This window comes from Arachis ipaensis, chromosome B10 (assembly GCF_000816755.2).
Source record: "Arachis ipaensis cultivar K30076 chromosome B10, Araip1.1, whole genome shotgun sequence".
Lineage (NCBI taxonomy): Eukaryota > Viridiplantae > Streptophyta > Magnoliopsida > Fabales > Fabaceae > Arachis > Arachis ipaensis.
This window is the reverse complement of record NC_029794.2, coordinates 130,167,829-130,178,337: the sequence shown is the minus strand read 5'-3', so window position 1 is coordinate 130,178,337 and position 10,509 is coordinate 130,167,829. Positions and strand designations below refer to the sequence as shown.

The 10,509-nt window shown below is 41.9% G+C and overlaps 1 pseudogene; it reads left to right on the top strand.

Annotated features, from left to right (window-relative positions):
- On the top strand, positions 3,536-9,714 carry LOC107621343 (annotated as a pseudogene).

Sequence of the window (10,509 nt, the reverse complement as noted above, 5' to 3'; positions counted from 1 at the left end):
ACTACATTTAGTGTGGAGTAATACTAAATCAGCAACTAAAAAAAAAATAAAATAAAAAAGCCATATGCATATCTCTACTTGACGATATTTGTACGTATAACTTTTATTTTTCTTTTTTTACATATAATTGATGTAATACTTTTGTTATATATATAACAAGAGTTTTTTTTTTTCTAACTACCACGAGAACAATTCAAAGGAATTAGAGTATATAAATTGGAAATTTTTTTTTCTACCCGTCCGGCTCGGGCCAGGAACTAACAACATATGATGCTGATAACAAAAGATCGTGTCATTCCATTTCCCTCATCGTTTAATTTGACTTGCTCTCTAACAAATTTATTCATTATAAATTACTCCTAAGTCCTAACTGTTTTTTTTTTTAAGTTAGATTTTATTAATTCAATAAAATAAATAGTCTATTTGGACTTACAGCAAAGAATAAATAGAGAAATTTCAATTAAAAAAATAAATATCTAATAAAAGAAAATAAAAAAACAGAAACAACTAAAGAAAATGAACCATTGCTTTGACAGCTGCTGTTCGTGTTTGGCTAATAATTTCCTGGAGAGTCAATGATTTATTTTCGAATACTTTTAAATTTCTAGCTTTTTAAATATGTCAGATAAAAAATACTACAAATTAGAGTTTTTTTGTGTGCATCACTTCCTCTATTAATTTGATTGTGAACCCACAACCACCATTTCTATGGTTCTAGTTACTGCGATGGAAATGGAAGGTCATTCATCCTCCAAACAATTTCTGAATCTGGGCAGAAAAGAAGACAATGAACAGTAAACTCCTCATTCGCCATACATTGAAGGCATAAGGGAGATACCGAATTGATCCTGCTATATAACCTCTCCTTTAGTAGTATCCCTGCATGCATCACTTTTCACAAAAAAGATTTAATTTTGGTTGACATTTTAGATTTTAAATCGAAGACCAAACCTCTTTTATTCTGCACTGCTCTAGTAGAAATTCAGCTGGGACATGGTATAATTGGAAGGCTAGTAAATACCCTAAAACAACGGAATAGTTTTTATTCTTCTCCCTAGTCCAGATAACACAATCCTCACCTTGATAAATTGTTGTGCTTAAAATTTCCTGTGTCACTGTTGATTGAAATTTTGTTGTGATCATTACTTGGTTCCGATTTTCGTCTGATAGTATAATATCTGATACCCAGTATAGTTTAAGACTAATTGTGTTATTCAAACGAATGTCAATAGGGTTAATTTGATTAAACCAGATATTTTCACAGATCTTAACCAAATTATCTCTCCCTATTTTTTAAAAATGCCTTTTCTCAAGACCTTTCTGCCCTCAAGAATGCTTTTTCAGTCCTAAGAGGAGTTAATGCCTGGTCCTGCTCTCAAGAAAGACGAGAATCTAAAATACTTACTCTTATAAACTTTGGGAATTAGGAACTGAGGTCTTGTAATTAATCGCCATCCTTGCTTCCCCAATATTGCCAAATTAAAAGTCCTTAGATCTTTGAAGTTCAACCCTCTCTCACTCTTCAGTCTACAAGTAATTTTTCAACTTATCCATTGTATCCTTTTTTCATTATTCTTTTGTCTCCACCAAAACTGCATAGTTGCCTTTTGAATCTCCTCTAAGAGGGTCTCCAATGGCTTAAAGCAACCTAATACATAGATTAAAATCGTGGTAGCAACAGCTTTAATTAGAACTTCTCTATCACTAGTGGAAAGAAGACTCCTCTTCAACAAATTTTCATAATCTCTAGTAGTAACTTTAATAAATAAAATAGAATCGTCTAAAAAAAATAAATAACTAATTTTAAGACATCTAAAATTCAATATCAATTAAAAGATTTTTAGCCTCTATTTTTTTTAGAATAAATAAGATAAATTATCTACACAAAACAAAAATAGACAGAGAGAAAAGAAATCGCTTTAACATAACCCTCTACATGACATATAAACTAAATAGTAATGTGCATTTCCAAGGGCGGCTGATCTTGGCATGGTGTTAATAAAATGTTTATGGACAAATGTATACTATTAGTTTCTCAAAGGGACACATCAGAATATTCTACAACAACGTCCTATCATCAAGGTTATAAATTTTGAGAGAAGACAATGAATATAACAATATTTATACATATTATCTATTAATTTTGTAAGCACAAAAATATTCCGGAGACACTAACTGTGAAATTAAAAAACAATAATAGAAATTCAGTTTTATCTCATTAGTTATACATACAAAATTAGGATAAAAGAGATTTTAATCTGCCAACGAAATGTTTCATTTTTTTTTCCAGCAAAAATGCCGACAAAATTTCCATATGTTTGTTTACAAAATCTGTACGTATAGTTTCAAATAAGAAAAAGAAGGCAACATGATACCCCAATCACAGTTCTGAATTCTTTAGGGCTTCCACAGTTGTTGGTAACAAATTAACTAATTAAGGGATAAGGGTGCTTGCCACGTCTCATATGGCGGGGCCTTTAAACTTAGTGGCCAACCATGAACCTATGCCTAATAACATTTTCCTACGAGGCCTATTTATTGCTCAACAGCTCAAGTATTGTTTATTTAATTATTTTATTTCACAAGAAACAAATATATTTTTGTATATATTAAAAATTAGTTATCATTATAAAATATATATTAAAAAATAAATTAAACAGTATATATATATATATATATATATATTACTAATTTAATAATTAATTGAATAAAGTATCATTTTTGTCCTCAATGTTTGGGGGCAAGTTTTAAAGTTGTTCCTAAAGTTTCAATCATCCTATTTAAATCCCTAACGTTTCAAAATTGGCTCAATGTTGTCCTGCCGTTAGGAATCCGTTAACAGAATTGATGTCGAGACAAAATTGAGACGATTTTGAAAAGTTAGGGACTTAAATAGAATAAAAATGTTGAGGACAAAAATAATACATAGAAATAAATTTTAATTTTATCCTTTAATAATATCAATTTTTTATTGTACATAATATTCAATTATTTTTAATTACATCTAAGTAAATTATACTTAATCACATTACTTTCATTCTAAATAAATTTTTTTTATATTTTTATATTAACTTATAACTTTAAGTGTACAATTATAAAAAAATAAATTTATTTAGAATAGAAGTAATGAGATTAAGCTTAGGGCAAAAAATCATAATAAGCCAATGCCAGGCCGAAATTACGTAAATAAGCCAAAACCAAAATCGTTTCAGTAATGAGCCAAACCATATATTAATATAATTCGAACCACGTTGGTTCGAACTGCATTCATGAATAATTCGAACCAAGGCAGTTCGAATTACAGAGAGAGAAAATGGTTCAAGTAAATCGAACCAGGATGGTTCGAATTAGCATTGTTAGTAATTCGAACCTAGCTGGTTCGAATTATAGAGAGAGAAGCTGCATCAAGTAATTCGAACCACCCTGGTTCGAATTACACAATCCCTAATTCGAACCAGGCTGGTTCAATTTAGTGGTAGACAGAGCAGTATATATATGGTTGTAAACGTGAGTTGCTCTCATTAGAGGATTTAAGATGGCTAGTGAGGAGAGTTTTGTTGTTTTGGTTCACCACAGAGGATCCATTAAGAGGAAAACTCGTTCGGGTGTGAAGTTCACAGATAAGGATCCTCTCTGTATTGTCGTGAGTCCAACGACGAGCTATGATGACCTTGTTAGATCTGTGCTGATGAAACTTGGTCTGGAAGGTGCGAAGCGGGTTAAAAAGTTTTTCTACCGCATTCCAATCACGGTCCTGCAGGATACCGTGAAGTATGATTGTTTCACCATTGGTAGTGATGAGGACCTGCAAGTCATGTTTCTTTGTCGGAGGCAGTTTCCGGAGGTGAGGACACCAGAATTGTTGGCAAAGCTGGTTGATGTGGTATCCAGCTCAGGGGGTTCGAACCGGAATACCACCACTGTAGCCACGGCAGCCGGTTTCAGTTCCAGGCCTGCCGTTGCTTCTTCCTCCGTCCCTGTGTACGAGCCAGCGGTCCAACCTGTCGCCTCCCCGTCTTTTGCTGTTGATCTCAATGACGGCGTAGGCGATGAGGTAGGATCATTTGATATTCTGCCGAACGCTTTACAGGGCGTTCCACCGGTTGGCGTCGGAGACGGATTGTTGGGTGATGCAGAGGAGGACGACGTCGAGCCGGATATGATTGAGGATGACAGCGGCGACGAGGTTGGAGCGACTGAGCCTGCATTGGCAGTCGGTGGTTCTAGTTCTGGCACACAGCAGTATCCACCACATTTTTTCTCTTTGGACCTGGATGCCATGAGGCAGGAGGGGGTTTCAGGGCACTCTGTTGGATTCGGAGCTAGAGATGCGGAAGGGACTACTGGTCTGACAGAGTTCCAGGTTGGTCAGCAATTTCATGATAAAGATGAGGCCCTGTTAAGTGTGAAGACTTACAGCATCCGGCGAGGGGTACAGTACAAGGTAGTGGAGTCTGATTATCGCCGGTATGTGGGCAAGTGTTCTGAGTTTGGGAATGGGTGCACATGGTTGATTCGACTGAGTCTCCGGCAGCGCAAGGGCATTTGGGAGGTCAAACGGTACAATGGACCTCACACTTTTCTGGCCACATCCATCTCGAGTGACCACAGGAGTTTGGATTATCATGTGATTTCGGCGTTCATTATGCCAATGGTTAGGGCTGATGCATCCGTCAGCATCAAGGTGCTCCTGAATGCCACGGCAGCACACTTTGGGTTTAAGCCGACTTACAGGAGGGTTTGGATGGCGAAGCAGAAGGCTATTGCCCTCATCTACGGTGACTGGGATGAGTCATACAACGAGCTGCCTAGGTGGGTGTTGGGAGTCCAGCTGACGATGCCTGGTACTGTTGCAGTTCTAAGGACGAGCCCCGTTCGATTTTGGAGGACAGGTAGACGAGTCTCAAGCATATTTTCACAGACTTTTCTGGACTTTTCCACCGTGCATCGAGGCATTCCGTCATTGCAAGCCCCTAGTCAGCATTGACGGCACACATCTGTATGGCAAGTACGGGAGAACTTTGCTCATCGCGATTGCACAGGACGGGAACTCCAATATTCTACCTGTTGCATTCGCACTAGTAGAGGGTGAAAATGCGGAGTCCTGGACATTCTTTCTCTCCCACCTTCGACAGCACGTGACACCACAGCCGGGTCTGCTTGTTATATCGGACAGGCATAACGGTATCAAGGCTGCGCTTGAGGCTCCTGACGGAGGTTGGTTACCTCCATCTGCCTACCGTGCATTCTGCATTCGACACGTAGCGGCTAATTTTGCCCTTACCTTCAAGGGCAAGGACGCACGGAGGCTTCTAGTGAATGCGGCGTATGCAAAGACCGAGGTTGAGTTTGATTACTGGTTTGATATTCTGCGGTCTGAGGACCCGGCGATGTGTGAGTGGGCGAACCGGATTGATTATTCCTTGTGGACTCAGCATTGTGATGAGGGGCGGAGATTCGGTCACATGACGACGAATATCTCCGAGTGTGTGAACTCAATCCTCAAGGGTGTCAGAAATCTCCCTGTATCCTCCCTGGTGAAGGCAACGTATGGAAGGCTTGCAGAACTCTTTGTTCGCAAGAGGAGAGAGGCTGAGGCCCAGATGGGAACCGGACAATAATTCAGTCAGCACTTGGTGAAGTGTATTGAGGCCAACTTGAAGACGGCCAGGTGCTTCACGGTGACTTTGTATGACCGGGATAACTCCGAGTTCACCGTAGCAGAGACCACTCCGACTGGTTCTTTCTCGTTGGGTAGCTACAGAGTATCGCTTGCCTCTCGGACATGTGACTGCGGGTACTTCCAGGCGCTTCATTTCCCGTGCCAGCACGCACTTGCATGCTGTGCCTACTCATGGGTTACCTGGACCTCTTATGTTCACAGCGTGTATCAGATTAGTTCGGTATTCAGTGTGTATTGGATGGGATTCACACCTCCGATCCCGGAGGGCTTCTGGCCACCTTACGACGGGCCAACGGTGATTCCGGACCGTGACAAAAGGCGTGCGAGAGAGGGTCGTCCGAGATCCACTAGGATACGGACGAATATGGACGAGACAGATCCGAACCGGCCAAAGAGGTGTGGCCTCTGTCGTCAACCCGGACATACACGTCGGAGTTGCCCACAGCTTGGAGGATCGTCTCACACAGGGGGCCATTAGTAGCCATGTTGTTAGTGTTAGTACTTATTATATTTAACTTCTCCTTTTAGATGTTATGTTTGAGCAGTTATGTAACTTGTTGATCTTTCTACTTTGTATCGTGCATGCTGCGCTTAGTAATGAATATGTTATGTTTCCCATAAATGCAAAATTTAATACAAGTCCCATTAAACTATTATATGATTCCATGATTATAAAGAGTCAATGATAAATCCGGTAAACACTAGTTTTCATAGTACAATACGATGAACAAACAACAAAGGAAAAAAGCTCTAAAACAACAAAAAAAGTGCACATGGCTATCATACATGAATGAACCCTAAAGAACAAAATACATGAAACGTGACTCATCTAAACAGATGCGAGCCCGTACCACAACGACGGGGTACCCGTGCCCTCTGACCTCTGTGGATAAACGGCTCCTCATCCTCTATCTCATCCGCGTCCTCATGCGGGGCAGGCTGTGCAGGTGGCGTAACATGGATGGCTGCCGCAGACGGCCCGGCAACGGACTCTGATGCAGCAGTGTAGGCTGATGGTGGTGTACCTCCCAAAACAAAATGGTCTCCAACAGATGCCGTAGGAGGCTCGTTCAGATCAACATCTAAAGGTGCCTGTGTCCCGGAGGTCTGACCACGTCTACGGGAATGCACGTCCTCCTGCATGATGGCGGTAATCTCCTCTAGAAACTGCTGACCCCCGAAGTCCGCATCTAGCGTATCTGAGGCAAGGAAGTCTGACCACTGTGATCCCGGAATAACCCATGGGGTACCCTCCTGCTGCGGCTGGTCCTGGGTGGGTACACCAACAAAGTAATCACCAAGAGGCCCCGACCCGAGTCCAGCGTCACCAGGGTCAGCCCCGTCACCCATACCTAACCCATACCACTCACCTCCATGTCCGCCATCGTGGGTACTAACACCAGCAACTGCAACAGCCCCTGCACCATCCCCGCCCTCGGGCCCATGCTGATCGTCGTCATCGTCGTCATGGTCACAACAAGGGTGGTCCGCCACACCACACCCTCTCCGCCTCCCTCTCTGGCCTCGTCGTCTGCCTCCAGCGGGACCCGCATCGTCATCATCGTCCATAGCATGCTCAAGCCAGTTCCAGTCACGCTGGCTCTGTCGTGTCCCGACACGAGCTCTCCTCTCAACCCGCCGCCTGTCCGGCACGTCCTCAGGTCGATCCATGTCAGGAACTCGCCCAGCACCCCGCTGTGAGGCCTCAATTGGAATAGGAACGGCTCTCGGATCCCCCAAGTGCATATCCGGAGACAAGATGGTCCAGGTCGGCAACAACATCGAACCTCAGCACGGTCTCCGCACGGGACTCCCAATAGAGATGCCACTTCTGCAAATGGTACGGGAACCATCTATCACCGCCTCTGTCATCCTTCGACATCAGAAAGTCGATGTTCAGGGCGGGACCCGGACGGGGCTGCACCCCTCCGAACTGCGGAAGCACCCTATCTATCTGATGCCACTCTATGACGGCAAAGTAGATCAGCGACGTCACAGACCGCCACAACGCCATATGACGAGGCTCCAGTGCCTCTGGATGCACAACCTGAAGTACGTCGGGGCTGCTGTACAGCATCCAGATAAATTGCACGGAGAACCCTCCATTGTCAGGACAAGTCATGGACACAACTCATAAAGTGTGGTTAAATAATGAAACTGTTTAAGTTGCATACTCACCTCCCTGTCCTGTAACCGGTCTATCCTCAGCCTCCACATCTGCACTCTCAGACCCTTCTCGCTACCGGAAGGGTTGTAACCTGACCACCTGCATCATACATGTGTCTTATGGCTACTTAAATGTGTGTTTTGGGTGTGTAATACATTATTAATCAACATGGAGTTATGCAAATTAAATTGAAATAGAGAAGGCTGAGTAGAGTACCTCGAGGCCAACGGCCAGCTGAATGTCTCATACCCTGCAGGCCTAAACAGAGGAAATCGCCAGAAGATCCAAGACTGAAGTAGCTGAAGTGGGCCCGCTAACTTGACCACATGTCTGTTCGTCACTCGGCACATGCACCGGTACAACCATGCCAGTGCCGTAGAACCCCAGCTATAGGTACCCATCTCCTCCAGCCTAGCAACGTAGGGAAGCCATCTAATGTGAACGCGGTTGCCCGACTTGTCCGCAAACAGCTGCGTACCCAACAACATCATAATGTACGCACGGGCATATCTCCGCACAGTCTCGTCATCGGCTCCCTCGGGGCACTCACCAAAGGTCTCCTGGAACCAGCTACAGTTCACTGCGTACTTCTGAACCTGACTGGGAGGAAGAGTCACTCCAAGCAACTCCTGAAACCACACCCAGGCTGGACGGCCACCCTGGATGTATATCTGGAACTCTGATAGGCAACCACTCACGTAACGCCCGTCCACCGGCAAACCCAACTGGTATGCAATGTCCTGAAGTGTGATCGTGTACTCTCCGAACGGCATATGAAACATGTGCATCTCCGGACGCCAGCGCTCTACGAATGCACTGACTAGAGCCTCGTCTAACCGGAACCATCTATCGTTCAGCCTTGAAAGATGGTATAGTCCGGCCATCTGCAAGTACGGAACGTATCTGTCATCCAGTCGCATGCCCTGCTGCCGCCGCATGCTCCTGATGCATCGCTGAGGCTGCGCATCACAAGCACCGCTTTGTTAGAACCAGCTTCGTAACCAATGACAAACATAACCAACACGATAAATCATCAACAAAATATCATACTAAATCAATCCACATAAATATCCATGAATGACAACCACATGCAAAACAACTACCATATACCACCCCCCTAAACCACTAACATAAAACAGCTTAACTAGAACCACTAACGTAAAACAGCTTCACTAAAACCATTAACAAGAAAACAGCTAACATTAAACCACTAACAAAAACCACTAAAATAAAACAACTAACACAAACCACTAACATAAAACAACTAACACAAACCACTAAAATAAAACAACTAACACAAACCACTAACATAAAATAACTAACATAAACCGCCAACATAAAACAACTAACATAAACCGCCAACATAAAAAAACCAACATAAACCACTAAAACCAAATGCAAAACCACTTAGTCACATAAACCGCTAGCACGAACTTATTTCTGTACTAATCTCGTCGTTGATGACCCCAGCTATATGAGCAACTCCGTCCAAGCGATATAACCTTGCCGGATCGTCCCCCATCAGCAGAGTATTCCGTTCAGGTCTTCGTCGGAGAGAATCTGGGTCGTTTTCTCTGGGATTTGGTGGGGCAGGGGAAATGAATAATGGTTCGAATGAGGCTGATTTGAACTCCTTATATAGCCGAATCACGAGTAATTCGAACCAGGTCGGTTCGAATTACTAAGGAGCCAGTTCAAGGGTAATTCGAACCAGGTTGGTTCGAATTACATAGGTTGCTTTCGAGTGTGTAATTCGAACTAGCCCTGTTCGAATTACATGGGATTAGAGTTCGAACCTACATGGTTCGAATTACATGCAAACTTTTTTCAGCCTAATTCGAACCACTCTGGTTCGAATTATTAACGATTGTAGTTCGAACCACACTGGTTCGAATTACATTAAGATAGTGTTTGGCTCATTGTTGAAACGATTTTGGCTTTGGCTTATTTACGTAACTTGAATCTTGCCTTGGCTTATTAGGGTGTTTTGCCCTTATGTTTAATTTACTTAAGTGTGATTAAAAAATAATTGAATACTATATACAGTAAAAAAAAATAAATATTATTGAAGGATAAAACTAAAACTTATTTCTATGTATCGTTTTTGTCCCCAACGTTTTCGTCCTATTTAAGTTCCTAACGTTTCAAAATCATTACAATTTTGTCCCGCCGTCAATTCTGTTAACGGATCCCTAACGACAGGACAACATTGAGTCAATTTTAAAACGTTAGAAACTTAAATAGGACGATTGAAATGTTAGAGACAACTTTACGACTTACCCCAAACGTTGAGACAAAAACAATACTTTATTCTAATTAATTTTAGTATATACTTAATGCTTTTATTTATTTAATTGCTAATGTGGCTCCGCTCCCTTCAAAGGCTTAAATTTTCGTGGGTGATGATTTTTGGAATAATAATGTATATAGTAAAGAGGAAGGAAGATAAATGTTAGAAACTTAGAATATTATATTGCCATGCTCTGTGATAAGGACATATTTGTTCAATGTGATTTGTTTTCTTTAGTATAATTACGAAGTTAAATATTTAACCTCTTGAAAACTATTTCAATTCTTGGAATTATATATTCCTCATGTTTTTTCTTGATTATTTATGCTTTAACAATCAACTTAAGAAATAAATCATGCGAGTCTTACC